This window comes from Colossoma macropomum, unplaced genomic scaffold (genome assembly GCF_904425465.1).
Source record: "Colossoma macropomum unplaced genomic scaffold, Colossoma_macropomum, whole genome shotgun sequence".
NCBI lineage: Eukaryota > Metazoa > Chordata > Actinopteri > Characiformes > Serrasalmidae > Colossoma > Colossoma macropomum.
In genome coordinates, this window is record NW_023494793.1 from 28570216 (window position 1) to 28583327 (window position 13112).

Consider the following 13112-nt stretch of genomic DNA (forward strand, 5'->3'; position numbering starts at 1 on the left):
TAATTTGACTCTTGTTATAAGGCTTTTTATAATGAATGTATAATGATTTATATTATTACTTATTACACTTCACTGGTTAATAACTCAACAGATAGTTCTTATTAATTGCTTAACAATTATATAATTATTAGCTATCAATAACAAACAATGAGGTAATGATTAAGTTGCTATTTATAGGGGGCCTGTTATTATTAAGTGTTACCAAAATATATTTGTTAATGTAAAACAGCTGCTGTGTAATGCAAACGTTTTGACACTGCTCGTCAAATGACATTTCGTTGATTTTCTAAGTGAAAATAAGTGAATCCTCTACAGAGAACATTTTTTTTCTGCAATTTCTCTACAAATTTTAGGGCACAATTTCTATTTATTTGAGTTTCTATGAGTTTAACATATTGGGGGAAAAAAATGTGCCGTAACGTTTGCACAGACCACACTGTGTGTTGTATTTTTCCCAGTATGTGAAATTGAGCAAATAGACAGTAAGTGTGCATTAAAATGTGCAGAAGTGTGTTCTTGGTAGAGGATGCGTAAACATATTTTCAATACAAAGTCATTTCACCATTGCCTTTTTCATGTGCCTGTGACACTATTTACTAACGAACTACTACTCTCCGCATCAAAATGTCTCTTTTGGTATGAAGAGCAGGCTTATTATTGTTTAAAAATTATTGTTTAAAATATATATTGAAGCGCTTTTGGCCCAAACTTAGTCTAAACACCTGAAACGTTTGAATGCTGATCAGTGCTGACATCATTAAAATGGGACAAAATGTGTGGCCTTTGGCTTTATTCCCAAAGTAGCACTGTATTTAGACTTATAGTACGTTTCTGCAAACTGTAAACATTAAACATGCTCATTTGTATAAAAACATAGGCATCCCCAAATGTTTGACAGGCAGTGTAATATTTAATATGACTATCATAATAGAATCATGATAATCATAGCATAATGATAAATTGCCCTTTACCCTCTGACTGCCCACAGAGTGACAGTGTGTTCAGTGATGCAGCTTCCATGTCCACCCCAGGGGGCACGCCTTTGCCCCCACACCTGGATGAGGTGATGGTCAGCATTGAGCCAATGTCCAGAATCCCCACCGGGACCCTGATGCTGGAGGAGGCTCTGGAGGACTTGCGGCCGACCTCAGCTCTCTCCAATAATGAGGTGGTGATGGAGCAGCCTCTGAGGCGCTCACCCCTGCCCAGAAGGTGGGCCGCCAGTCACTACAAACTCAACTCACTCTGGGCACTAAATATCGGCTCAAGGCAAGCACAGCAAAAACGAGAACAAACCATCAAGCAGAAGCGTTCAAATTAGAGGCTAGCATTCCAAATTAGCCGCTGCTAACGCCAATTAGCATCATTTTGCTTTGCAAAATCAATACATTATCCAAAATTGCTAACTCTGTTAATTAGTAATGAAAAGTGGTGGGGACCAGCTAGCATACGCAGATCAGATGCTAGGTGGTCCACACTGGGATTTGTTTGCTGTTAGTAATGTTAGCATTTTCGGGTGATGTATTTCTTTAAAGCTGTGATTTTTGCCTGAGAGCTGCACTGTGTTGGATAGAAATGTTTGGCATGAAATCCAGATGTTGTAATTTCTGTAATTTACAGCGTCTGGCAATGTGCACCATTTGAAGGATCTAAACACTCTGTCTCTCAGATGCACAAACATATTACAGCTTTAAGATCTTTTAACTAAATCCAAACCAGCTGGGCAATTTTTGGGCAACATCAGGCATAATTATATATTAAAATTGCATAAAAGCCATCAACTGCTGTATTAAGTAGCTACATCTGCTAGAATCACAGAGCACTGAAGTGCTTGCAAAGGAGGCTTCTAGATCTGCTGTTTAGACACTAAAATTATGTTGTATGGTGGCAACTTGGGCTGCAAAAAATCTTCAGTTTTTTTTTTTTTATGCACAGTTGTGCACAAATGTTTGGGCACCCCTGGACAAATTCCATGTTTTGTTGATTTTCTAAGTGAACATAGGTGTACATCCTCTACAAAGAACACACGTCTGCACATTTTAATGCACAATTACTGTTTATTTGCTGAAAAAAAAACATAAAGTGTGACTTTTGCAAAACGTTACGGCACATTTTATAGTTTAGGTTTTCAAATATGTCAAACTCAGCAAATAAATAGAAATTGTGCACAAACGTCTGCAGAAAATGCCATATTTAAGTTTGTTCTCTGTAAAGGATGAGTTAGCTTATTTTCACTTAGAAAATCAACAAAACATTTATGGGGGGTGATCAGACCTTTGCTTACAACTGAAAATATTGAAGAGACATTAGGGAAGTATATCTTTATGACATATTGAAAATGAATGAGCTTATACACATTTAGTGCATCTGTTCAAATAAGATTCCCATTCATAACCTACCTTTTATAAATTACTGGAATAGGATTTTTCTTTGAGAGCAGTTTCAAGGACAGATCCTTGATTTTTTCATTTCTGTGACAGTCCTCGTTGAAAGAACTCACCTTGGAGGTTTTGGACTGCTAGAGCACAATCAGGCACATATTGGCTGCAGGTGGTTTTACATATGCTTGTTGCACACTGCTGTAGGGATACAGACACGAGTCCCATATACTACATTTTTCTTGTATTTTATTTTTTCCTGAGGTCCACTTAAGCCATCTGTGTGTTTTATGCAGCCAAAACAGCCATAATTGACTTTACCAGACCATTTTCTAATTTTGTGCTATTTTTGTACCTTAAAGACTGATGACTGTTGACTGTCCATAATAATCAACAGTAAAGTCTCTCTGTATTTTGAAAACAACAGAAAAACACATGTATAATAGCCAGTGTAACAGCCAGTGGCCAGTATAACTAGCCACTGGGCAGATGCTGTATTCTGTCAGTTGGATAAAACTTCTTAAGAGCAGTTTCGGTAAGACATTCTCTCATCTCTTGGTTTCACTTGTAGGAGAATTTCATGTAAACAGGCATCAAAAATATCTGTCATAGTAACAATTGGTATGAGACAGATGGAGTAAATCGAGATTAGGTTGAAAAATGCCTGAATATTCCTTAAACATATTCCTAAAAGCATTAGTTTTTGCTACCTCTAAACAATTGAGGTCAGTGCATTTTAAGGTGTGCTGAGAAATTGATGAAATTATCTTCTTGCCATGACTTCAAAGCAGCTTAAAAGAGGAGTTTAACTCCCATGGAGTCTCCATCTAATCCAGGCGTGTCAAACTCAGTTTCTGGCGGGCCACAGCTCTGTCAAGATCAGTGTTCTCCCTCTTCTATCACTCCGAATTCAACTCGCTATTTGCAGTTTACCTGATGAGTTGAATCAGGTGTGTTAAATGAGCTATAATGCTGACACCTGCAGTGCAGTGACCCGCCAGGACTGGAGTTTGACACATGGCCTAATCTCTGTTCTTTAGGCCACCCAGCGCTGAGTTCCCACCTCCTCCAGACACAGCAGTGCAGGGTGGAGTAGGCGGCAGTGAAGGAGGAGGAGGAGGAGGTGCGGACGTGACAGGAGGAGAAGCAGCAGTGACGACTGCAGCAGAACAGAGTCACATCACCAAGGAAGAGACTGAGAGCACAGCTTCACATGATAGGTGAGTAAAGCTGTCAGCTGGAGACTGACAAATGAGCCAGTACGACTGAGGAAGGTGATACAAAACAGACGAGAAGATTATTGAGCAAGTGAGAGGATGTTGAGAGGGTTATGTATTCACCCACAACAGAACACTGTTTAAATGGGAACAAGTAAGCTACTGTTCAGGATGTTGTTTACAGCCGAGGCAGCGACAGATAGCAATACATAATAAATAGAACCCGCATAATAGTCATAGGAAACATGCAGAACTAGACAGAAATAGAACTTAATTAGGATATTATGAGCTGAAATTACTGTTGAATAAGGTCTTTGTGTGTATGTGTGTACTGTATCTTTATGTTTGCTGCCTTATATTGTAAAATTGCTGCTGTATATCTTAGCTGTGTTATGTGACACTGACCAGTTCAATTTTGGGCACAAAAAACACACTGGGATGAAATCAGTGTTCTCATTGAGGTTGGTCTGCAGCTGCATTTGGAAGTTTGTAAAGATGTGGTGACACACGTGTCCATCAGAGTAAGGAGTGTCTAGTCTTTTATATCTCAATTTCGCCATATTTCAAATTGGCCTATTCATGCTCCACCCACAAACCTATTTGTTCCACTGCTGCAAAGTTGAACCAGTTTTGAAGAATGTCTCAGAGGAAGCAAGCGCTAGCCTTCACCCTTCCAGCTTCTAGCATCATGTGGTAGGAGGAAACCTAACTAGTGGGTTTGAATTGGCAAACAAAAGACAATAGAGCAGAACACTGGCTTAAAATAAATTTTAAAAACATGCACATTTATACACAAAATGTATGTCACATTTTAGATTTTATTTTTTTGCTAAAGGTAAAAACAGAAAGGTGTGTGCTAAAATGTGCAAAATGCCATGTTTAAGTGTTCTTTGTAGAGGATTTGTTCACTTATTTTCACTTAAAAATCAATAAAACGTAATTTGGAGTTTTTCAAAAATTTACATGCAACTAAACATTTTTTAAATTAGACACTTATATTGTGATAACAATAGGCTCCATTCACCAATATCTTCCCCAGTTTTTCTTAAATCTGTTCTTGACAACGGTCCTAAGAAAAGTTAATGTCGGAATCATGACATGTTCTTAAAGCGCAGACTTGTTCACACCTTTGTGCTCCTGAGTGTGTAGATTCTGTTCTTACCTAAGAACAAATCCTGAATAAGAAAACACTGGTGAGTGTCAGAATCTTCGTGAAATCTGTATAAGTGGGTTTCAAGAAAAAATGATTCTAAAGAACGGTTGGTGAATGAGGCCCATTGAGTTTCCAGTTTAAAATGCAACGCTACTGTGTTGGACTGTGCTGTTAATCACAGACACGTTGAAATCGACAGCAGTTGAAAATCGACCGGTCGCATGCATACAAAATTAATTGTTTAAAATTAAAATGAGATGTTTTGCCAAAAGATTTGTGTGCTAATGTCTCATTAGGTTGACTGGTATTTTCTGTAAAGCTTGTCTAGCATAACTTTTGTGGGCTTTTGTGGGAAGAGAATGGATAGGTAAACTGAGTATTAAAAATGTTAAGGGGAATAAAAAAACAAATTTTCCTATTTGTGTAAACCCTCTTTCTACAGACAGTGGTATCCAGAAGCCCCACCTCGAGAGCAGACCACACCCTCTCCAGTGCCCAGTGCTGCTAATGGCAGTGTGGCCCCAGCACAGCCAGACAATGTCACCACAGCCAGTGATGGTTACCAAAGCAATGTGCAGCCAGCAAATGGCTACAATGGGAGCACTTACCCTCAAAATGTCTACAACGGGAACACTTACCAAAGTAATAGTTACTCTGGGAACGGTTACTCCAGTAACGGTTACAGTGCCAGCGGACACAGCACTAACGGTTACAATGGTAACGGACAAAATGGTAAAGGATATGCAGCTCGACGACGCCTCCTTCCTCCAACACCTTCAGGTGAAAAAGCTGTTTGCTTCTGCAGTGTATTTTTATTTTAAAAATTCACTGGTCGTAAATAAACATGTCCCGTACACAGCAGCTAATCATATTAATTACCTCATGATATTTTCGCTGCCCCATTGAATGCCTTACACTCCCTTTGACTTTGTTAGGACGGAAGCCAAATTTTAATATACAGTGTTTGAGGAGACAGGACAGTATGGATGATATACCCATCCCCGGCACTTACCACCAGAACTCCCCTCCTTCCAGAACACATGCACAGGTAATGCTTCAGCTGCTTAGTTACTTTACGTTAGGTTTGTAATTATATTAAAATTTAGATTTCGGTGCCGATGCTAGGTAGAATACATCAACGTATTGTTAGCATGTCTGCCCTAAATGAATAAAGAAAACTACTAACAACTAGAATTGTAGAACTATAGTGTTATAAAAACACTGAACAGTAAATATGTTTTGCACAATGTATTTTTAAGCCATTTTTTCTATATCTATAAGCGAAACCATTTATAATATATATGATGTCAATGTCAAACCTTCATCTCCTGCAGACACAAAACAGTTATGACTCACGGCGCAGCAGTGTGTCCTCAGCTGCTTCATCGGCCTCCTGGGCAAACAGCCAGGCAAAGAAGGGCCGCCTTCTCTATGCCCCCCTCATCTTGGTGGATGAGGTGGGGGGCACTCAGCCAGTGTGGGGCGACACCAACGGCAGCGCCAGCCTGCCGGCCTCAGCCCGGGCTGGGTGGAACACAGGCCAGGGTATCCCCATGTCCCAGCAGCAGCGAACATACACCACCTTGAGGGTGCCCTCCCAGCACAGCCCCAGCTTCGTGGAGAAGGGAAGCGCAGACAGTCTTGTGGAGTCGGTCAGTACAGCTGAACTCTCAGTTAAAAAAAAAAAAGTTTGTAATGGAGCCATGAGGCTAAAGTGGCTAACAAGTAATGGAAATGTATATCCCACTAATAGCATCAAGCAAACTGCATGTATAAATCATTACACATTTGCCTCAAACCACAACAGATTGTTAAGCAAAAGTCAAGTAGACTTGCTTATGTGGTTTCTTACACTATATGACATAATATTATCTATAAGTAGCAGTATAGTAGCAGCAGCTACACTATATGGACAAAAGTATGTGGACACCTACACATTACACCTGCAGTAGCTTTATACATTACACCTCCATAGGCATTAATATGGAGTTGGTCCCCTCTGTGCAGCTATAACAGCTTCCATTCTTCTGGAAGGGTGTTAGACACTTGTTGCTGGATCCTACTATAAGCGATTAACTTTATTAACGAGAGTGCAATAGCTAGTTGTCTACCATAACTGTAGGAATAAAATTATATGTTAGCTACTCTCCAAACATCAAGGCTCACAGTGTTTCCCCACAATTGTACAGGCGTGATTCACAAGAAGACACGTGTCCTCAAATATGACCATGCTGACTCATGAAAAGAGCTTGTGTGACCTTCAGATATAACGTTAGTGCTGCTAAGCTTTCAATTTTGGACACCATATGTCCATGGTCTACCCGTCATAAGATACAAGACTGAGTTCTCCAACATTCGCTGCAAAATGTAGCTAATCTCTAAAAAATGTTCATCAGACGGCTTGTTCTTGTAATTTTATTCACCATTCAGAGACCAGTCAAGTAGAACAAAGTGGTCTGTTTTCCTGCGGGGGGGCTCAAACGTGTAGCAGTGTCGCTCTGCTCTGCCACTGCAGCCGCGTTGTTTACATTTGCAGAGACGCTACTGTCAATCATTTCAAGTTCTGACACGCCCACACAGTTCTGAGGAGGCAGCAGCTTGGATTTTTTTACTATTACTATCATTTATCTACTATTGAATTGTTTTAGTTTATATATATTTCTTGAAATATAAACCATGTTGACAGTGGCTTTAATGAAGGTCTATTACACATTTAGATAATGTGACATGGAGACAGCTTACACCATGGTTTGTGTACTTGCTGCAAACTCCTTTTTTCAGGAGATTATTTATGCTGTATGCTGTAATTGGTGCAGCTGTCTACACGTTTTGCTGGATGAACTTTTAATTTTTTATGTGCAACATTGAAATGTGTTTGTGTGGGCTTGTACGTGTGTAATTATCTTCTTGGATTACTGAAACGGAATCATTGTGTTTCTGTTGTCTTCTTCTAATCTTCTTAGATCCTGATATCTGAGGGCTTGGGTCTCTACGCTAAAGATCCAAAATTTGTAGACTTTGCAAAACGCGAGATCGCTGATGCATGTCACATGACCCTGGACGAGATGGAGACAGCCGCAACTGACTTGCTGAGTCGAAGCACAGCAGGGCAACCAGTCGGCCGCTTTGAGGAAGACCTGTCTGATGAGATGAACTGTGTGATTTCATACTAAATGACTTCAGTCCAGGAGAGCGAGAGAAAATGAGAAAGGCGTACTGAAGCTGGATTCGTTTTCCACAGGAGGTTCCATAATGTAATTTGTACGGGATTTGACTGGCTAATTTGTACGGATTAAAGTGTTTGTGTAATTTCCATAAATTACCACAGGTATCTTGGATTGAAAGGCCATAGCCAAGATGTAGACATCAGCGTTCCACCACAGGACACTCAATAACAATAAAAACACGGAGCATCGCCGTGACTATTAGAAGGTTTTTGTGTCAGGACAGTTCGATTTAAACAAGTTTACTTTTACAGAGTTCAATCCAGGAATTATTACTTCTATGTACGATGTACACTGCAGATTCTTACTGGTTTAAAATCACTAATATTGTAGTTCCTCCTTTGGTAAAACGAATGCAGTTATAGGACTTTAGAGAGAACCCAAAGGCAGAGGCAAGCAGTTGGAAAAGCAAGGAAGTTGTAAGAGAGTTGAAGAGTTGAAAGAGAAAGTAGGGAAGTTAAGGTAAGAGTGGCTAAATGGGTCATTTTTATGCTACTTTTCCTAAATCACTCCAGTGTCTTGATGTGTGCTTGTTCAGCACTTGATGATTCCATAGCCCTTACTGAGCTGCACAGGCTTCTACATTTGGAATGGATATGAATTTGGTTCTGACTGTTCTGAAGTTCTGAAGACTTAAGTTATAGGACCTAACAGAGTGGAGCAAAGATTTAAAGAGGTAAGAACAGCCTGTGAGCACAGCATTGAGGTTTAGGAACAAAAAAGAAATGTATAAGCAGCCATGGGCAAATATGATACAAAGCTGCCTCACAGATGTTTTCAGAGAACTTCTTCTGATATGCTCACCAGTACCTGAGCTGAATAAAGCATAATGAAATGTTGCAGTTATTATGTGCTGTATAAGGTTTCCCAAATGCAATGCACTTACTGTATCTCATATCATCTGTTCTTATCAGCTCTTAGCAGTTTTTTTTCCAAATAGAACAACTGTCCAGTATTGTTTATAACAGGAACTATTTTGTATTGCATTACTGTCACACTTACATAAAGCATAGTCCTACTTTGAGTAAACCTAATAACCATTAGTATTTACTCACATTCCAGTTTTGATCACATGAATTTGTGTCCTTTATGAATGAAGTGAATTCCCAGTTAAGCAATATCAGCATTTTAGTATTTTGTTCATTTAAGTCTGAGTATAAATAGCAGAAAGTGAAAATACACATTCTCAAATGGAAATATTCCCTTTTTTATTTCTACAGCACTGGAAATATTCCCAGTTTGGTAGTAGCCCTGTTATTTTGACTGCTGATACTCCAGGGTTTTATGAGCCTAATAAAACAAGAGTTATTTTATACTTCAGACTTTCTCTTCTTTGCGGACCTCATTATGTTTGCAAATGATCTATTTGCCCTCATTCTTTGCTTTGTTATTCTATTCCAGAACTCATCACACCTGGACCAACTCATCACGCCCTGTACAGAGCTGATTAGCCTGTCCAGGTGTGCTCAGATACAGAATGTAAAAAAATGTGAAGTGACTGTGGGCCTCTTCTTAGGCTTCTTAGGCCACGTTTCATTTATTTATTTATTTCACAATGTTGCTAGGCCTAAGGGACTAACCGTAGACCAAGCATGCCTGAGGTAAAAGCATTTGCCCTTTTTAAAAATTCCCTTAAGAAGCGTGTGACCATGATGCTGCAGGGTCGCTCTCTTGGTTTCTTTCATTTGTTCAGCTCTACAACTAAACATACTCAATGAATGTTGTTTTCTGTTTGTTAGAGCATTTAAATTCAATACTGTAAACCTAGTTCTGTGTACACCAAATGTTTGCTTAGTTGGATTTAGACATACATTTATTCACGAGAAACAGTATGTTTTGATTGGATTTGATTGCATTCAGCCAAAACAGCATTAGTGAGATGAGGTACCGATGTTGGATGATTAGTTCTGGTTCACAAATGCCACTCCAGCTCATTCCAGAGGTATTGGATGGAGCTCCATAACTCCAAAGAACACAGTTCCGCTGCTCCACAGCCCAATGATGGGGGGTCTCATACCCATCTAGCTGATGCTAGGCATAGGCCTTTAGTGACCATAGGCTCATGCGCTGTTGTTCCCATTCCCAGTGTCCCATTCTATTGGTATGCTTTTCCATGAAGATTATACAGGCTGTGTGAGGAAGTGAACCCCTGTCATCAATTTAAAGTAGCTGAATTGACTAATTAAAAGGGTATCTGGATACTTTTGGACATATAAGACTAGTACTAATAGAGTTCTGCAGGAATGTCAGAGAAGTATAATACTGTCATAAAATTCTAAAAAATAAATTTCAAACCTACATTCAAATTTGTAGGTAATGTGTCTAACCTGTATGTGTGGTAGGTTATTGTGCCTATGCAGTAGGTAAGCAGTGGAGCAACTGGTCCTCAACTGCTTATCTACTGCATATTAGACCATTTCTCTGCTCCCAACACAGTTATAGCATATACATATTCAAACTATGTAATTACATTGTTATTTATCTGCTAATTAGGCACTATATTTACATGCTAAGGCTGCATTTGTAATGCTAATGCATTTGAATTATTGAGTACAAATGTCAACTGCAAGTAACTGGTTACAAGCACTTCCTCAGTTCTATGCACTTAATTTTGATAGATCCATTCTTTTCATATATTTTTACTTATATCAAAAAGAAAATAACTATTGCTCAGTTCCCTTTTGGTGTTTTATGCTGATGTGTTGGTGACAGCATTTAGACTGCTTTATTGTTGCTCATGCAGTGGTGTAGCCTGAAGCATAGCCACACTTCTGGTCACCCTGGTTATGGAAAGTGTGACAGTCAGCCATCACCAGTCAGCTGTCATTATTAAAGCATCATTTATGATTTATGCCATTAAAATAGTTACCAGTCAATTATGAGTCTGATGATGCTGCATTTAATAATTAGCATATCTTGCTCTGATTGGTTGAACTGCTGAGCAAACAGGCGAGTGAATGAGCACTGGGTCCCTTCAGCATTGCTGCTCTGTGAGCTACATTATGTATAGGCTATTGATTGTAAGATGACTGATCTATCAAAAATGAGCTATAATCACTTATCATACTATTTTTACAGTTGAATACATGCAGGTGTTGTAGGTTAGATTATACAGTGCTTTCTGGCTGGCTTTACAATCAATGACACATTTAATTTACTTGACTCAAATTCATCAAATCCTCACGAATGACTAAGATTTACATCTACAGTTTGTCTTTCAGTTTAGTTGTGCTGATGTAATATTTTATTCATGTGGAAACGATGGACAGATTTATTCATGTACAGAGAAAAACCAACACATCACGTTTTATGTCATTTTAATTCAGTAATGCTCTTTTTCTTGTCAGTGTGACACAGCAATAAAATCTCTGGGTCTTACCTCACCACCCCATTCTTAAAGTTCTAGCTCCGCCTCTGTGCTCATGCCTCTCACTTTCAAAATATAGCATGTTAATTTAGACCAAAAATGATCCTAAGAAAAGAAGAATAGAGCCTAACAAACTTCAGTTCCAGTACTGAAAGATGCTGGATCTGCTGAGAATTTCCACTACAGTTCTACAGAGGAACTCAGGGTCATTTGTGATACTTTTTCTCCTGATAAAGTTGGTTTCAGAAGCTGTTGTTACACCTATTTGAGTCGTTATTTCATTGACGTAACAAGACTTTTACATTTACCTTCACTAGTGATGCTCGAATCCTTCTTATGTTCAAGGATTCAGTCAAACTGACTCATGAGTCCGACTGAATCAAACTTTCTGTAACGTTTTCTTGATGTTTACATTCATGTTGTAGGCTTTTTCACGAGTTAGCTTGACACAGTCATAATGTAAAGTTCCACATTGTAATACTGAAAAATATTCATGTTCATGTTCTCTCTGCAGGCTTTATAGCTTAATCTTTCTGTTATGTGCTTGTGTCTTCTTGAGAACATCTGAAGCAGTAGAAGTAGTCAGCAATACATCATAGTCATAACTCAGATTTTACTAGTATTTCTGATTATTAGCAAGAATTATGGATGTCTGTAAGTAAAATTGAAATAGTTAAAGGGAAATTCCACTGATTTTTCTGCAAACCTCAATGGTTAGGATGTGAACAAAGACATTCAGAGTGGATTGATGTGAAATTCTCTGTTGTAAAGACATTTTTGCTCACAGTGGTGGTGATAGGAACCAGACATCTGAAGAGTTTAATGCCTCTGAAAGCATCACCACAAAAAGTTGTTACATGAAACAGTCATGAACACACTGCCTGGTGTCTAAGACCTCATTTACGAAAGTTTTGCTTTCATGTTTTTGTCCTGGCGTGTACATGCAGGGCGTTGTGAGGCAAATTATTGTTTTCAGATTTGCAGCTGGTTTATGGAGACCCTAAGAGTAAAAAGGGTATTTGCACACATTAATTGTCCTTTCCTCACAAATACAAAGGATTTTGCAAGGGAGTGCTACAATATTTTTTTTGTTTGTTTTTTGCAATGGCAATTTAGGGGCTCGTTACTATTTTACAATTATCAGCATTACATATAAAACTCATAAAACACGTCACATAAAGTGGCTGTATTTGTATTGTAGACATCATAACTCTGGTTCCTATCACCACTACTGTAAAGAAAGTCGGTAAGTTTCTCTACAACGAACCACTTCACATCATTCAACTCAGAACGACTTTATATCGCAATGACTGAATGATGCAGAACATTTGGAAAATTGGTGTAATTTTTCTTTAAAGCGATACTTTCATTTTACAAACTGTATTTTTGTATTTGTAGACCTCTTTAATATAATTACAGATATCACCACACACCTCCATAATAATTACAATAAATAATACAGAAACTGTCACTCTCTCATAGATAATTCTAGTTAAATTTAGGTGTTTTGAATAGTTACAAATTCAGTGTCAGAGATCTAAAACTCAATACGTTGTAGTGAAAACATATAGACAATATATTGTCACTGTCAGGACAACCTTACGTCTTTTTGAACCAATAGAAATGGTCCAAAATGAGCGTTGGGTTCATTGAAACGCACCGTTCGAATGAATCGGTTCCGTAAACTGAATCGAGCAAAACCAGTTCTAAATCTTCACCACCACAATGCGATAGGACGACCGCCCCCTATCGGCGGCACCGTGTCAATCCCTC